We start from the raw sequence: 15,279 nt of genomic DNA, 5'->3' as shown, positions 1-15,279 counted from the left end.
AGAGGGGCATCGTCTTTCTCATCTTACCACAGGGCAGGGTCCACACTGGCACCCTTATGGGGGGGAAGAACAATCCTTCTCTCAGCATGGCCAACACCCTTGACTTTGGCATTGGACGGCCCTCCTCTGCCTCTCAGCCATATTTTCCACCCAATTCTCAGGTTAGCCGACCTCCCTGAAGCACCTCTTATGGGACACTTCACCACCCAGCAGGCTTCGTCCTGGAGGGCCTGTTGTGGCTCAGCTCTGCAACTCTCCTCCTCTTCCACTGGAGACTCTGAGGCATTTCCCTAGAATGGGGAGTAAAGTTAGACAAGAAATGACGATGAGAGTGCCGATGGACTTAACTGGAATGTTAAGTCCAAAAAATGTGTTTTAAACCAGGAACCCATATTCAAGAGACATAAATGTCTTAGAATGTGCCTATGGGCAGCTACCTGCTAGAGTGCAAGTAGTTCACTGGGAGATGAAGGAAGAAGCAGGAAGGGAGAGAGGCAGGGAAACAGGGGCAGGCAGGCAGCCAGCCAATCAGGCAATGACATCAAGTCAGCAAGCGCTGCGGCAACTAGACCTCAGTCCCACAGGGAGAACTGGATCCAGTGTTGAACGCACACATCAGAGTGATCCAACCTGAGGGTGCGAGCGCTCCGGTAATTATATACAAACTCCCATCAGTCACTAGAAGAGAGCTGCTCTGGGAATTTCACCCCTCAGTTCCTCCAGCTCGCAGTTTTGGCAGTAACGGGGGCTTCAGAGGCAAGAGGAGCCCTCGGGCAAAGAAATGCAGGTGCTGGCAATTGGTTTGTGTGTATGTTTGTGTTAGGAATGAGGAGATATACATAGGCCCTGAGACAGAGCCTACTACAGAGGCACAGCCGTGACTCCTACAGTAAATTAATATCTTCAGAACAATGTGAGAGGAAATTGCATTCACTCACTTGCCAAAAAACAAACAAACAAAAAACAAACTCCCACAAAAAAACACAAAAAGACCTAAGCAGAAGATTTGAAAATAACAGAACAACATACACATACATATACATGAAGAGTAAATTAGTGTAAAGGTTAAATTGAAGCATTCTTCTAGAAAATAATGGAAAAGCACAGTTAGACAACATGAAACAAAAGTTAAAGCATAGGGTTGGATCCAAAAGTATCCATTCCTTCCAGAAGAAAATAATAGAGACAGTTGGGGAGAGGGGGAGAAATTACCCATAAAATAAGAGAAGAAAAAGTTATTGCTGAAAAAGGAAGCAAGCTCTTACTAAGGGCTAACAATGATAATGTTACAAAGGTAAACACCTGAACATGAAGCTTTCATAACAAAAAGTTCTTAATAAATCTAAATGTCTCAAAATATGTGACACAAGAAATGGTGAATTTTCAAGTCAGTAAAGAAAGGAAATCTATTATTCAAACATAATGTTGTCATAATTGGTCATTGATTTAGAAAATAATAGACCTCTAACTCCACATTATACCTCAAAATGAACTTCAGAAGAAATAAATGTCTAAATAAAAACACAAATATCTATCAAATATGAGAATAAAATTGTAGGAGTTGTGCCCCACAATTGCAGTCATTTTATTTTGACAATGGTGTTAAACAATTCTATGGGGATAGAATCATTGTTTCAATAAATAGTCCTCAGACAAGTGGATAACTGCATGCAAAGACATGTATAAAAGTTAACTCAAAATGGATCAAAAACCTACATGTAAGAACTAAAATTATAGAACCCTTAGAGGAAAACAGGAGCACATTTCTGTGACCTTGGATCTAGTGGTGGCTCCTTAGATATGACACGAAAGCGTAAGCGATGAGAAGGTAGATAATTTGGTCTTCTTCAAAATTAAATGTGTTTGGGCAACAAAGGACACTATCAATAAAGTGAAAAGATAAACCATTGAATCAGAGAAAATATTTGTAAGTCATATGTCTGATAAAAAACACAACTCAGTAATAAAAAGACAAATAACCCAATTAAACATTGGGTAAAGGATTCAAGTAGACATTTGTTCAAAGAAGATACACAGATGACTAATGAGAACATGAAAAAAATGCTTAATGTTGTTAGTCATTATGGAAATGCAAATCAAAACTATGATGAGATTCCACTTCATACCCCCTAGGATGGCTGGAATCAAGAAGTCAGGTAATAGCAAGTGTTGGTGAGGCTGTGTAGACATTGGAACCCTCACACATTGCTGGGGGGTACAGGAGACGGTGCAGTCACTTTGGAAAACAGCCTGGCATTTCCTCAACAAGGTAAACATGGGGTTATCATTTGACCTCAAAACTTCACTCTTTGGTATAGGTCCAAGTAAAATAAAACATATGTCCATACAATAAGTGGTACAGGAATGTTCCTACTAGCAATAGCCACCATAATCAAAAGTTGGAAACAACCCAAATGTCCATCAACTGATGAACATATAAGGAAATGTGGTGTATCCATACAATGGAATTTCTTTATCCATAAAAGGAAAAAAGAAGTTACACATGTTACAACATGGATAAACCTTGGAAACATGCTAAATGAAAGAAGCCACTAAAAAGACCACATGGTGTATGATTCCATTTGTATTAAATGCCCACAGCAGGCAAATCCATAGAGAGAAAGATTAGTGGTTGCCCAGGGCCGGTAGAGATGAGATTATTGGGCAATGAGAGCAAAAGGGTACAGGGTTTCTTCCTAAAGTGATGAAAATGTTCTGAAATTGATTGTGTTGGTGATCACACAACTCTGTGAATACATTAAAAACCATTGAATTGTATGCTTTAATGAGCAAGTTGTCATGCATGTGAATTACATTTCAATGATGCTTTTACGAAAATAAAAATGAATCTATTTCTGTAATTTTGAAGTATATCAGGCTCTGCTAAGCATACACACCACAGAAGTTAAAAGAACAGATTGATAAATTAACATTCAAAGTCTATATTTGGTAAAAGATATGATAAAGTTAAGAGAAAAGAAGTGACAGGCTGAGAGAAAATAGTTACGACATATATATCAGACAAAAAATTAATACCCAGAACATGTGGAGAGCATTAATAAATCTCAAAGAAAAAACACAGTTAATACCTTAAGGTGAGAATGGGAGAGCACTGAGGAGGAGGCGAGAATGGCAAAGCGCACACCGGTGCCCCGCCCCCACCGCCCCCGGAGGAGGGGAGGAAAGGGCGGGAGGGCGGTTTTCCCGTCCGAAGTGAAGGGGCCGGAGGACTGATCAGCCCGAAGTGGAGGAAGGGACGTGTTATGTGCTTATGAGCCTGAACTGGACTCTTTACTCCCTAAAACAAGATTCCTCCTGTGATGAAAGAGATGGGAAGACTTTTACTCTGTGAGGCCTTGGCGACTCGAAGGGATTTGTTGGCGATTTCATGCAAAAAAATGTGAAGAAGAGGAAGAAGAGGTGAAAAAGCCTGGGTCCTGGATTGGGTTTTCAACAGGAAGTTAGGAGAATGAATAAAGTTGTTTTCTGCTTAGTCAAATGGTTATAAACTTGTGGGAAAAAACTTCTCAAATTCAGAAATCACAGGGAAAACTGAATTTAAATGATAAATACTTCATCCGTCAAATTGGACAAATTTTAAAAGCTTGGCAAAAGTGTAGGAAAGTGTTTTGTTTTTTTCTTCTCTTTTTTTGTGCTGGGTGGTAATATAATTTGATGAATACTTTTTTGGAAGACAGTTTGGTAATCTCTATTAAAATGAAAAATTCTCAGTTCCTTTCACCCAGCAAGTCCAAGTATACACATTGCAGCAATATTGCAAAAATAGAAATGTGAAAAAACTTAAATTCTATAAGTAAGAAAAATTAAATGAATAGTGGGGACATTCATACAGCATGCACATAGAAATCACAAAGAATGAGGGAAATAATATACCAACTTTGAATAGGCCTGCAGTTAGGTAAAAAACAAGACAATATCTGCAAAATACTTTTAAAATTGTGTCATTTCATTTTTAACTGTCTGTGTGTCAAAGGAGGTCTTTAAGAAGACATAAAATGTTACAAATGCTTTTTCTGGGAACAGGAATGCTGAGAGCAAAGGGGAAATTTCATCTTTCATTGTAGCATTCTTCTGCAGAAATATCAATGAGAGGCACATCACAGTAGCCACTCTTAAAAAAATAGGAAGGAAACAGATGGCATTAACTTTAATAGTATATGTTTTCAATCTAATATGTCCAAAATATCACTTCAGTATAGAATCAGTGTAAAGTTATTATTAATATAATATTTAAGTTCACCCTGGCTGGTGTGGCTCAGTGGACTGAGCACTGGCCTGCAAACCAAAGGGTCACTGGTTTGATTCCCAGTCAGGGCACATGCCTGGGTTACAGGCCAGGTCCCCAGTAGAGGGGGTGCATGAGAATCAACCACACATTTTGCTCCCTCTCTTTTTTCCTCCCTTGCCCTCTCTCTAAAAATAAATAAATAAAATCTTTTAAAAAATATTTAAATCCTGTTTTCATGCAGTCTTTGAAATGCAGGTGTATCTTAGACTTATAGCACATTTCAGTTCAGAGCAGCCACAAATTTCATGTGCTCAAGAGCCACAGGCTACCATGTTGGACAGTGCAGTTCAATGTTTTATGTATTTCTTCTTTCTTTTGAATAGTTTATAATTATATTTTTGCATTTTTTAATTTAATAAAACAAAAAATGAGAAAGTCAGAACCTTTAAACTCTTTCTTAAGAGAAAAGAACAAGAAAAAAAGAAAACTATAGGAAACTCCCTAACCCCCTGCCGCGTACCCTTCCTTTGCTGAGATCCTGTGTGTCCGCTCTTTGGGCCTCTGGACCGTTGCTGTAGAGGGCGGCGACTGGCAAAGGGCTGGAGTGGGGCTGGGTTAGGACAGGAGCAGGAGCCACGTTCTTGTCTTCTGGGGCCGTGATCTGCAGAAAGGCGGTTCCCCAGAGGCTTGGGCGTCTCTGTCCAGTTTCAGGGGTCTTGACCTCCTCGCCTGGGGAGTAATCCAATCGCCTGTGTCTGGCTGATGGCCTCACCCAAGCATGTGAACAAATGATTATTTCTGGAACTGACATAACCCAAATCCCCCTGCTGCTGTCTGACCCTTTCTTTTCAACTCCTCGAGTCGTCCCTGCCTTTGCTCCTCTTTATTATGTGACACACAGACGTCACACCGCCTCTTAGCTTTCTTCCGGCCCCGAAATATCCTGGTTCCTTGTCTTTCCAATACAGGTTTTGTGTTCCTCTGGGCCCTGCCAATTCTTCATGCCTTGTCTTAGCTCAAAGCTCCGCAGCATCCATCTAATTAAGGGAGTCACAGGATTAACTTGTGGTTTCCACAGTCTCTACCTTGGTTTATACATGATGCCATTTACCCTGGTTTACACATGATGCTGTTTTCTTCACTTGTATTTCCCCTTCATATAGCAGCGTTTTACTTGGCTAGCAATGGCCATATTGCATGAGGGTGGAGGTGGGGAGAGAAAGTTCTTTCTGTGTTCGCAGAATAATTGACTCCCCTGGCAGAAATACGGTAAGTTATCTTTCCTGGAGTTATCCTTCACCCCTTTAAATCTCTGACATGGCAAAAATCGGAATTAAAAAATTAAAATTTGAGAGAAGTCCAGAATACCTATTCAGATTAGAGGGAAATTTCCTGACTTGAACAACAGCTGCGATCGACATGAGGAATATATTAGCTTTCAATGTGGATACATTCTCCTGTGGCCGGCTCCCACCTCAGCATCCCCCAAAGTCCCCCGGCCTGGGCTAGGGACCTCTCCCATGGGTTTCCCTTCCATCTTGGCCTGCAAGTGCTGACTTTTAATGAACTGTTTACTGTTTTTACTTCTCCTGGGGTCTGGGGTATGCCTAAAAAATGCACTGAGGTCAGATTTCGGTCTAGAGTAGAGATCAAAGTAAGGGCCCTCTGAAATAGTCTTTTCCATCAGGAACTAAGGATAAGTAGATGCACTGTACTTAGAAGAAAGATGGAGAACCATCCCTAACACCTGCCGTGGCTGTCCCAAGGACCCCAGTAGTTTCTTTGGCTGCACGTCAGGAAACACAGAACGTAAACATTTCATGTTTTCGCTCTACTGAGTTGAGACTCAAGTAAAAATAATAATCAGTCTATATGTTCGTTTATATTTTTTGTCAAAATGTTAGCAGGATAACTAGTGTAATATTTACACAAGTGAAACTTACTGCAAATTCCTGTATTGCCATTTTCAACTAATGTTCTATAATAATAATTACTAATAAAGCTTTCTACTCATATAGCGATTTTCATCAAAGAAATTCAAAAGCTTTCAAGTCAAGGTATTTTCAAGACCAAATTCATATCATATTAGAGAGTCTTACTTAGTTTGCAGGTGCTTGCAGATGTTGTTCATTTTTTCCCGATTTAGGTTAAGTCCTGTTTCTTCTCTTCACAATTCAATTCCATGACCATTCCACCCTTTCAAACGCTCTCCACTTCCCACACCTCAGTACACATTATTCTGTATTTTAGGCAAATCAAATGCTTCCTACTAGATTCTAGTTTGAAATAGCTCTTTATAAGCAGATGATCATTTCAGTTGGAAATATTAATTCACTTTCCATATGATGCAAGTGTTCTCCAAGGGTCAAGAAATTAGGTCCATTACAGCTACTGGATGCAGACCTGCAGCTGTGATTAAACCCGGGAAGCAAGGCCGCTGTTAGTAATAAAGCAGAAGCACTAATTATGAAGCTCTTCTAATTCCAGTGATTTCAGGTAGGGATCTCCGGTGTACTAAAACTGGACATATGATCCTGGGGGCCCTTAATAACAATCAAGACATGTATTTTTACATTTCATGAGTTTACTTTTCACATATGCATGTGAAGTATGATTCTCTAGAAGACTCCATCTGGATCTCAGACAAGTTTGGCTCTTTTCTATATTTAACTCAAGTCAGAATATGAAGGGGATTTGGAAAGGAAATGATAAAAATGCATATTAAGTGTTATTTTATGTTAGTATCTATAGGATTTACTTATACATGTATAGAGTAGAAGAGAGATTAAATGACTGATTTTTTTTTTTTTTTACTGTGACAATAATCAAATCTAAGCATGTTGTACACTCTTCAAAAACCCTACCTCTCCTCTAAAAGTTGCAATAACTTTGGGTAAGACTCTTTGAACGAGAAAAGAGAAAAGCTGTCAGTCATTCAGACTGTTTTTGCACAATGCCAAAATAGGTGAATAAGTGGAAATGTTTGGGTGACTAATTGGCTGAAGTATGTGTGATGGTGAGCCCTCCATACCAAATGCTTTATTAAGATTATGATTATGATTATTAGTTATGATTCACATTCCTCTTCTGAAGTTTGGCAGACTGCAATCAAATGCCATTTTTTCTTAATTTTCTGAATCTGAATTTTTACCTTTAGAAATACTATTTCAAGAGGGGAAAGGAGAGGTAAATTATTCAGATGGCATGTTTAGCTGATAGTGATGAGAATAAAACAGTGTTATTGAACGATCAGTATAGTTATTTACACATCTGTGCTGATGTATTAATGCTGTGAGGTCTCTCCCACATTCACATTTAGGAAGAGGTGTGCTGTTGTTATCAATTATCTGTCTTCATGAATTAGCTTGTAAAAATAATGCAATTGCTATTGAGGCTATAATCATGGAATTTAGTTTGCTTGTTTGTTTTGACAAGTGGGTTTACTTTTGTGACAATGTTTCAGAGCCCATGTGCTCCTATTTCAGCCCCTGCAGTCTGTTTTGCAAAGGCAATGTTTTTGAAGCCTCAGGGGCCTGCAATCTTACTGCTGCCTCTAGATATTAAACCCTTGCCGGCCTGTGTACTGATCCTTCGGCCAAGGGAAAATGATAAGAATCCCTGAACCCTGCCCCGCCCCGCCTGGCCAGATATTGTTTTGGTAAGTTTCCCTTGAAGTGTCAAAATCAGTAGTATTTGAAAAGTGTTTTTCAGAGGATTAGTATGTTACTTAATAACAGGACTTATTTGTTAAGTACCAGCTCTTCCATTCCAGGCCTTGTCAGGCCCTGGGGTGTTGGGGTGTGGCAATGAACAACAACAGAAGTCCTTCCCGTGTGTGGCTTGCCTGCTAGTCGGAGGGGCATCCAAGCCAACAGAACAATGGACACGCGGCGTTCAGGATACAGTCATTCTCTCCTGGGCTGCTCCTGAACGGCGCCCCTCACGCAGGCTCCACGCGGTGGCAAGAACTGTCTTCCCAAGATAGATACCAGACATGGTCACTTCTTTGATAGTGTCCAGAATTTTAAAAAGAATAAGAAGAAAGTTGTGAACTTATTGCCGAGGTGTAGAACGCTCCTGTATGTCTCAAACCTTATATTGCAATCCAGCTGACCTCCAGTCACGGCGTCCTCCAGAATGTGCAGAATGGCTGAACTCACTGCTTGGCTTTGCTTATGCCGTGGCTGTTGGCCACAATGTTTTTCCTTCCATTTCATTAGGCAACCAGTTCCTATCTTTCTGAACTGCACTTAAATGTTATCTTCTCAGAGAAGCCTTACCAGACCACCCTATTTAAAGTGCTTTCCCCATCCTGTTGTTCTGTATTTTAGCTTTGGTTGGTTTCCTTCTAGCATCTGCCGCATTTGCCATTATTTTGTCTGCTGCTTTACTTGCGTTTTTGTATGTTTCCCAATAGGATGCAAGCTCTATACAGATACCCTTGTTACAGCTGGCCTGCCAGCTTGACTGTGTACCAGTTAACCCAAGTTTTACTCTAAGTGCTATGTATTGTGGTGATGCTGATATATTGCAGCACATACCTTGTTGTTTTGGTTATAGAAAATAAGATGCATGAAAAATAAATTAACATGTGTAATAATATAACTAAATCACATTTATGAGATGTTCTTTGTTTTGCAAATTAAAAAGCACAAACAGCTCACTTCTTTTGTCTTTATTAAACAGTTTGCTGGATTGTCTCAACTTGGAGCATGTACATAAATATTCAAATTGAGTTTTTCACTCTGAGGCAGTTTTGACATTCCCATATTGTGTTCCTCAGTGTTTTATCTAAGAAAAATTAACCACATGTGACCAAAATATGATCACTTATATTTGTATTACATTTCTTGCAGTTATATACCTGACAACTGGATGATTTTCCCAAGTTGACCCAAATGAAAGTATTGCAAAGGGTTTCATGTTAACCACTTAAAGAATTAATAATAAAATGTTCATAGGGAGATAAAACTACCATTAGCTCAAATCGTCCCATTGATAGCTCTGTGGCTGGGTGTCGGCTTCCTATTGCTCTGAGATGTTCTCGGGGAGAAGCACTTTTGTTTGAAAGGAGACCGTGCCAGCCCGCTGCTCAGCCTGGTCTCACTCGGGCATGTGAGCAGCGTCAAGAGAGGAGCGGAGCTTCGGGCGTCTGTGGAAGCAGGAGCAGGTCCAGCCTCGTCCGGCCTCCCCTGCAATCCAGAGGAGTTCCTCGGGGACAGCACCTTTCCGTTTCACTAGCAGCTCCGGGCCTTTGCGACTTTGCAGGTGGAAGGAGTCACATGTCCTTGACAAAGTCATATGTCCATGTCCAGGACTCTCCTGTGGACAAGAGAATAGGACCCAAATCCCACATGCAGCAGAGGATCCTGCTTGAGAGGGAAACAGCAGGGGATCCAGTCCTGAGAGTGTGGGTTTCTGAGGGGGCGCCCCCACCTCCTAACTAGCTAGGGAGGACCCAACACCTCCCCTCTAGGGAGAGTGAAACCTAGCACTGTCACAAGGATGTGGCTGCTCAGCGGGCGAGACAGTATCCCCAGCTGTTGAACCTTAGTGCATAATCTTTTTTTTTTTTTTTTTTTAAGATTTTTATGTATTTATTTTTTGAGAGAGGGGAGGGAGGGAGAAAGAGAGGGAGAATAACACCAATGTGTGGTTGCCCCTCATGCGCCCCCATTCAGGGACCTGGCCTGCCCCCAGGCATGTGCCCAGACTGGGAATCAAACCAGCAGCCCTTTGGTTCACAGGCCAGTGCTCAGTCCTCTGCGCTGCACCATCCAGGGCATGGGATACATAGTCTCATTATAATGCTTCACTCCCCACCAGCTTCCCACTTTTCTGGGAAACATCACCCAGATTTATTTCTACCTGGGGTGGGGGGAAGTGGTTGGAGGATCTTGAAGGTATCAGCGCCTACAGAGCCCAACTCAGCCCCTGCCAGGCGGTGGAGGTGGGTTTATTAGTGTAGAAAAACCTCTTTGTCCAGGGAAAACCCCATAAGCTGGGCACTACCAACTTGTTACAACACAAACTGGAGGAAATTCTGCTTTCAGGGATTCTCTCTAAAATGCTAGGTCAAGTTCTTTGCTGACAGCAATTTCCAGGGCAAGACCAAGGGCAGCTTTTAACCACAGGTTATTAACTTGTTGTTATTGAAAGTTTCACTGTACAATGTTAGATGATGGTATCATGAGTTATGGTTATTTAATACATATGTTGTCTCTCCGTGTCCCTTCCTATATATGTATATATCCATGTAGATGTTATGTATGTATGTACACATATATACATATACACAGATACGTATGTTTAAATATACATGCATTAAAAAAGTACATTTTATTATACCAACAATGAGTAAATTTTAAGGCTCCATAGGTTTCTATTTTCTTGGTCTTTGCCTGAATGAGTTATCCCCAGCGTTTGCTTGATTCTGTTCATTAAGATTTCATGAAGTCAGCTCTTGATGAATTCACAAGCCAGAACTGCAACTTTTCACTGCTTTTGCCGCATTCAAAAGCGCAGCACCCGCTCTTCATACTGGTGGATGGTAGAGATAAATTCTCCAATGCCAGCTCATCACCCCAGGATGACACAGCCCCTGCTGAATTTACACAAGTCCTTTATTATGTGAAGTGATTTGAGTGAAACAAATGGGTTATTTACTGTGTAGCAGACTAAGAAGTGACTCCTTTAAAATGGTAAACATCATAGTACATCATATCTGGAAAGGTGTATTTTTTTTCTTCCTGTGTGTCTATCTGAGATTTCCGCAGCTGACGTGAAAGACAAATCCAATCTGAAGCACAAGTGTCTTTGGCGGGAAGCGTAGCGGGGTCGGGCGGGGGGAAACCATCCCTAGGGAATTTTGGAGGACGTGCCCAGCACTGGTCTTATTCCGGCTGAAAAGTTATTTTCAAGCATTTCCTCACTAAGGGTTTTGAAACTACAGAAATCCTACTTGGGGGATCATGGAGGTATTGCTTTGTCTTCAGTATTTAGCTTTTTGAGCTAAGGGAAAGCACATGATTTGAGTGCAGGATGCAGGATATTGTCAAGTAGACTTCTGTGAAGTAATGGATTGGGGGATGGGAAACACCTTACTTAAGTGAGATTAGAAAGCTGGAGTCATGGAGACTCCCCACTCTGACCTGTGAGGACTGGTCTTCAGCATTTGGCATGAAATTTTCAGTGGTGAGAGCTACTCCCCCAGAGCGAGGAAGGAGGGAGAGGGTCCAAGGATTTGGGTGTTCCTCTTTTTCTTTGTCCCTTTCTTTTGTGATATGCTCAAGTGCTATGTCTTCTGGGAGGCATTTGTGTACGCCCAATAAAGTTAATAACAAAGATACCACTTTACTGAGAAAATACAAAGGATCAGACACTATATGCATTTTAAAGTTGTAAACATGTAGCCCCTTGCAAAGCAGATTTTACTATCATGGTTTTACTTTGAGGAAAGAAGACTCAGGAGCACATGGCTGGGGAGTGGTTGCTGTGGGCTCTGAACTTGGCCTTTTGTGACTCCAGACTCTCACCTTTCCACTGCACAATCACACCTTTATAGGGTTTAGAATCCTGGCCAGGTAGCTGTAACAAAGAGATGGGAGAAGGAAGTTCATTCCTCTCTTTTGAAACAGACCAGGGTGAGCCAGAGGATTTTTCTCCACAAGTCATCCGGGGGCCCAGGCTGGCCCGTTGGCTATGCTCTGCTCTAGCCAGAGGGAAGAAGCAAGTCCCCAAGAAGCATGCCCCAGAAGATGACAGAGGATTTGCTTGCATCCCTTCCACTGGAATCCCACTAGATAGCGATCTCTAGCATCAGTGAAGGAAGGCTCGGCAGTCATTGGTAGGTGGCCAGGTGTTGAGGTGAAACCCAGCAGCTTCTCCAATAAAAGGGCAATGAGTATTGGTAGACACTGTCTAAACCTCAACCAAGAAATGTCCGTGGGGCCCCCGCCCTCCACATTCATGGGAAAACGAGGGCAGGGATAACTGGAGCATCACAAGAAAGGTGGTGAAGAAAGCTGAGAGCAGGTCCTAAAAGCCTAGATCTTAAGGTCCTATTTATTATGTTTGTCAGGATCTGAACATGATCTGCCCCAATTCCCTTTCAGCTGAGGCAACTTTCCGTTTCTCACTGCTCACCTGCTGTTCCTAACAATCCAAAACTGGATCCGTTTAAGAGTAATTATTCTTCCAGAGGTAGCAGCAATATTGGGGAGTTTTTTTATAAATTTTTTTTATTGGTTGCTAGTTTATTTGCAATATGGTCAGATGACATGTTTATGTTTAAATCTTTTAAGCTTCATTGAGTTTTATGGTGCTGAATGTGGTCTATCTTGGTGGGTGTTTCATGTACAGCTAAAAAAATGTGTTTTCTGCTGTTGTTGAATGGCGTGCTCTACAAATGTCAATTTGAAAAATGTTTTGAGTTCTTGTGCTAGTACTTTGTAATCATACTAGATTTTTTTAGTTATTCTATCAATTACTAAGCAAATGAGAAACTTCAGGAAAAAAGATGAGAGACTTTGAAGGCATAGCTGTAGCAACAATAAAAAATGAACACACAGAGATAAAAGACCAAATAACATGGAGAAAATGGATAAAGTCAAAAAAAAATTTGAAAGCATGTACCTGAAAAATTTCCCAATTGATGAAAATTAAAAATACACAGATCCATGAAGTTCAGTGGATCCTAAGCAGAAGAAACATAAGGAAAAGCATAAATAGACACACTGCTCTCAAGTTTTCTGAAAACATGTGTCAAAGAGAGGATTTGTAAAGCAGCCAAAGAAGCAGCAGCCACGTTCTGCACAAAGAAACAGAAAAGAATGGAAGAATACTTTTCATCAGAAACCAGACAGGCCATTAGACAATGAAATGACATCCTCGAAGTATTGGGAATAAAATCTGTCAACCCAGAATTTTATATCCAGCAAAATTACCTTTTAAAAATAAGAGCAATATAAAGACTTTGAACCAACAAAAGGTAAGAGAATTCATCACTGAAGACCTACACTGAAAGGAGAGTTAAAAGAATTTTTCCAAACATAAGGGGAATCATGCCAGATGAATATATGAACATAGAAAAAATAATAATTAGTACTCCAAATGATAAACATGTGTGTAAATACAGAAGTCATTTTCCTTATTTTTAAATATATTTAAAAGATAATTGGTTATTTTAAAAAAACAATAACCCTCTCTTTATTGTGGGATTTATAATCTAGGTAAAGGTAAGATATGTAATAACAAGGCACAAAGATGAAGAGACAGAAATATCTTGTTGTAAGATTCTTACACTGTATGAGAAGGGGTATAATGTAATTTAAAGGTAAACTCTGATACATTAGAAATGTGTATTGTAAATTAATCCTGAGTAGCTTTTAGTTCAGATACTTTATCTAGAATGTCATTTCTTGTATATTTTAATTATATCTCCATTTTTCCCCTCCTCATGTTCATGGTTTCTTCTCTGTGCTTGACCATTTTACAGTTCGGGGACTGAGTAATGAAGAGACAGACTCAAGGCTGCCCGTGCAGCTCTCTGCAGCCTTCTCTCTGCGAAGCTGCCTGCTTTCTGGTGCTCAGTCATGCAGTTCTAGCTCCTTGGCCTTCCCTGACTCCGCCTTCATCTCCTCCACCGAGCCACACTGCCAGGCTCTGCTCGATCACTGTTCTCAGTGCTTTACCTGGCCCAGCCTCCAGTCCTTAAAGTTAGGCAGTCACAAGGCTCACCTTGTTTTCCTTGTCTCTGGGCTCATTGTTCAGTGCTGATTGTTGTCCAGTGTCTGAAAACAATTGTCTCTGATATTCTGTCCATTACTATGTTGCAACAGTAGGGCAATGTAAGTGGTGTGTGATCTTTTATAGCAAGTAGCCTCCCCAGAGAGCCTTGTGTCTCCCTCCCCTGCTGGGGCATGTTAATTTCCGTCTCTTTGTGCTCTGAAAACTCTGTGTTTACATCCTACCATTGTACACTGTATTTCAACTTACAATGCACAGGCCCGTCCCTCCTTTCTGATCTCTAAATGTATTGAAAGCAGTTGCTGTCTTATTCATCATTGTGTTTTAGTGCTCAGCATAATATATTCACAGAAATGATTCTTAAAAATGTTTATTCGAGCTTTCTAGTATTGTAGCCCATTTCCTTGGGTCCTTTGAGCATGTTAGGTGGGAAAAAAATCACATGCATGTCAGGGATAGCAGAAATGGGGCACATGTCTTGCCACGTCCCCTATCAAAGACCACGCCATGCATCGGTCGCCAGGGTTCCAAAGTGCAAACACGGCTTTTAATGCCTTCCTAACATGATTTCGCATCACTCCTACCGATAGATATAAGTTTACTGTTAGGCTAAAACTGATTTGCCATCCACAAATTAGTATTATCCTTTATTAGAAATAACATTTTATTTATTTAGTAAACATTTATATAGCACTCAGCACTAGCATCATTCTAAGTACTTTGAAATATTAACTATTTTATCTTTATTACAGTCAGCGGATGTTGGAACTTGTATTAACTTCATTTGTAGGTGAGGAAACTGAGGCACAGAAGGGTTACCTGACTTATGTAAAGCCACGCAGCTGGTCAGGGATATGTGGGGCTGTGACTCCGGGAACATGGCTCAGGGTCCAGGCCCCTTCACTTTATGCTGCACTGTCCCCTCCGTGGCCCAAACCAACCAAAATGCCCCTTTTTAGAAAGACGCTAGGAAAGTACTTAACACCTCTTCTCTGACAAGCAGCAGTGAGCAACAGGCTGGAACAGCTGGGGTGTGGAGTTAAAACTACCTTGGGTCTCTCAGAACACAAGGGAACGATACCAATGTTCCTCTTGATTTATCCATTTAACAAATACCTATTAGACCTTTTCTCCATTCCAGGCACTGCTGGGAAGGGGACGCAAACGTTCAGCCAAGTGAAACACAAAACAATTACTGACTGCCAGGTGTCACCTCTGACACATGAACCATCGAGTTGATGAGAGCTCAACTTAATCCCAGCACCTGCCAGCTCGGACAAAAG

This window comes from Pteronotus mesoamericanus, unplaced genomic scaffold, assembly GCF_021234165.1.
Source record: "Pteronotus mesoamericanus isolate MK-2021 breed Mesoamerican mustached bat unplaced genomic scaffold, CSHL_Meso_final contig_20, whole genome shotgun sequence".
Lineage (NCBI taxonomy): Eukaryota > Metazoa > Chordata > Mammalia > Chiroptera > Mormoopidae > Pteronotus > Pteronotus mesoamericanus.
This window is presented reverse-complemented; position numbering follows the sequence as displayed.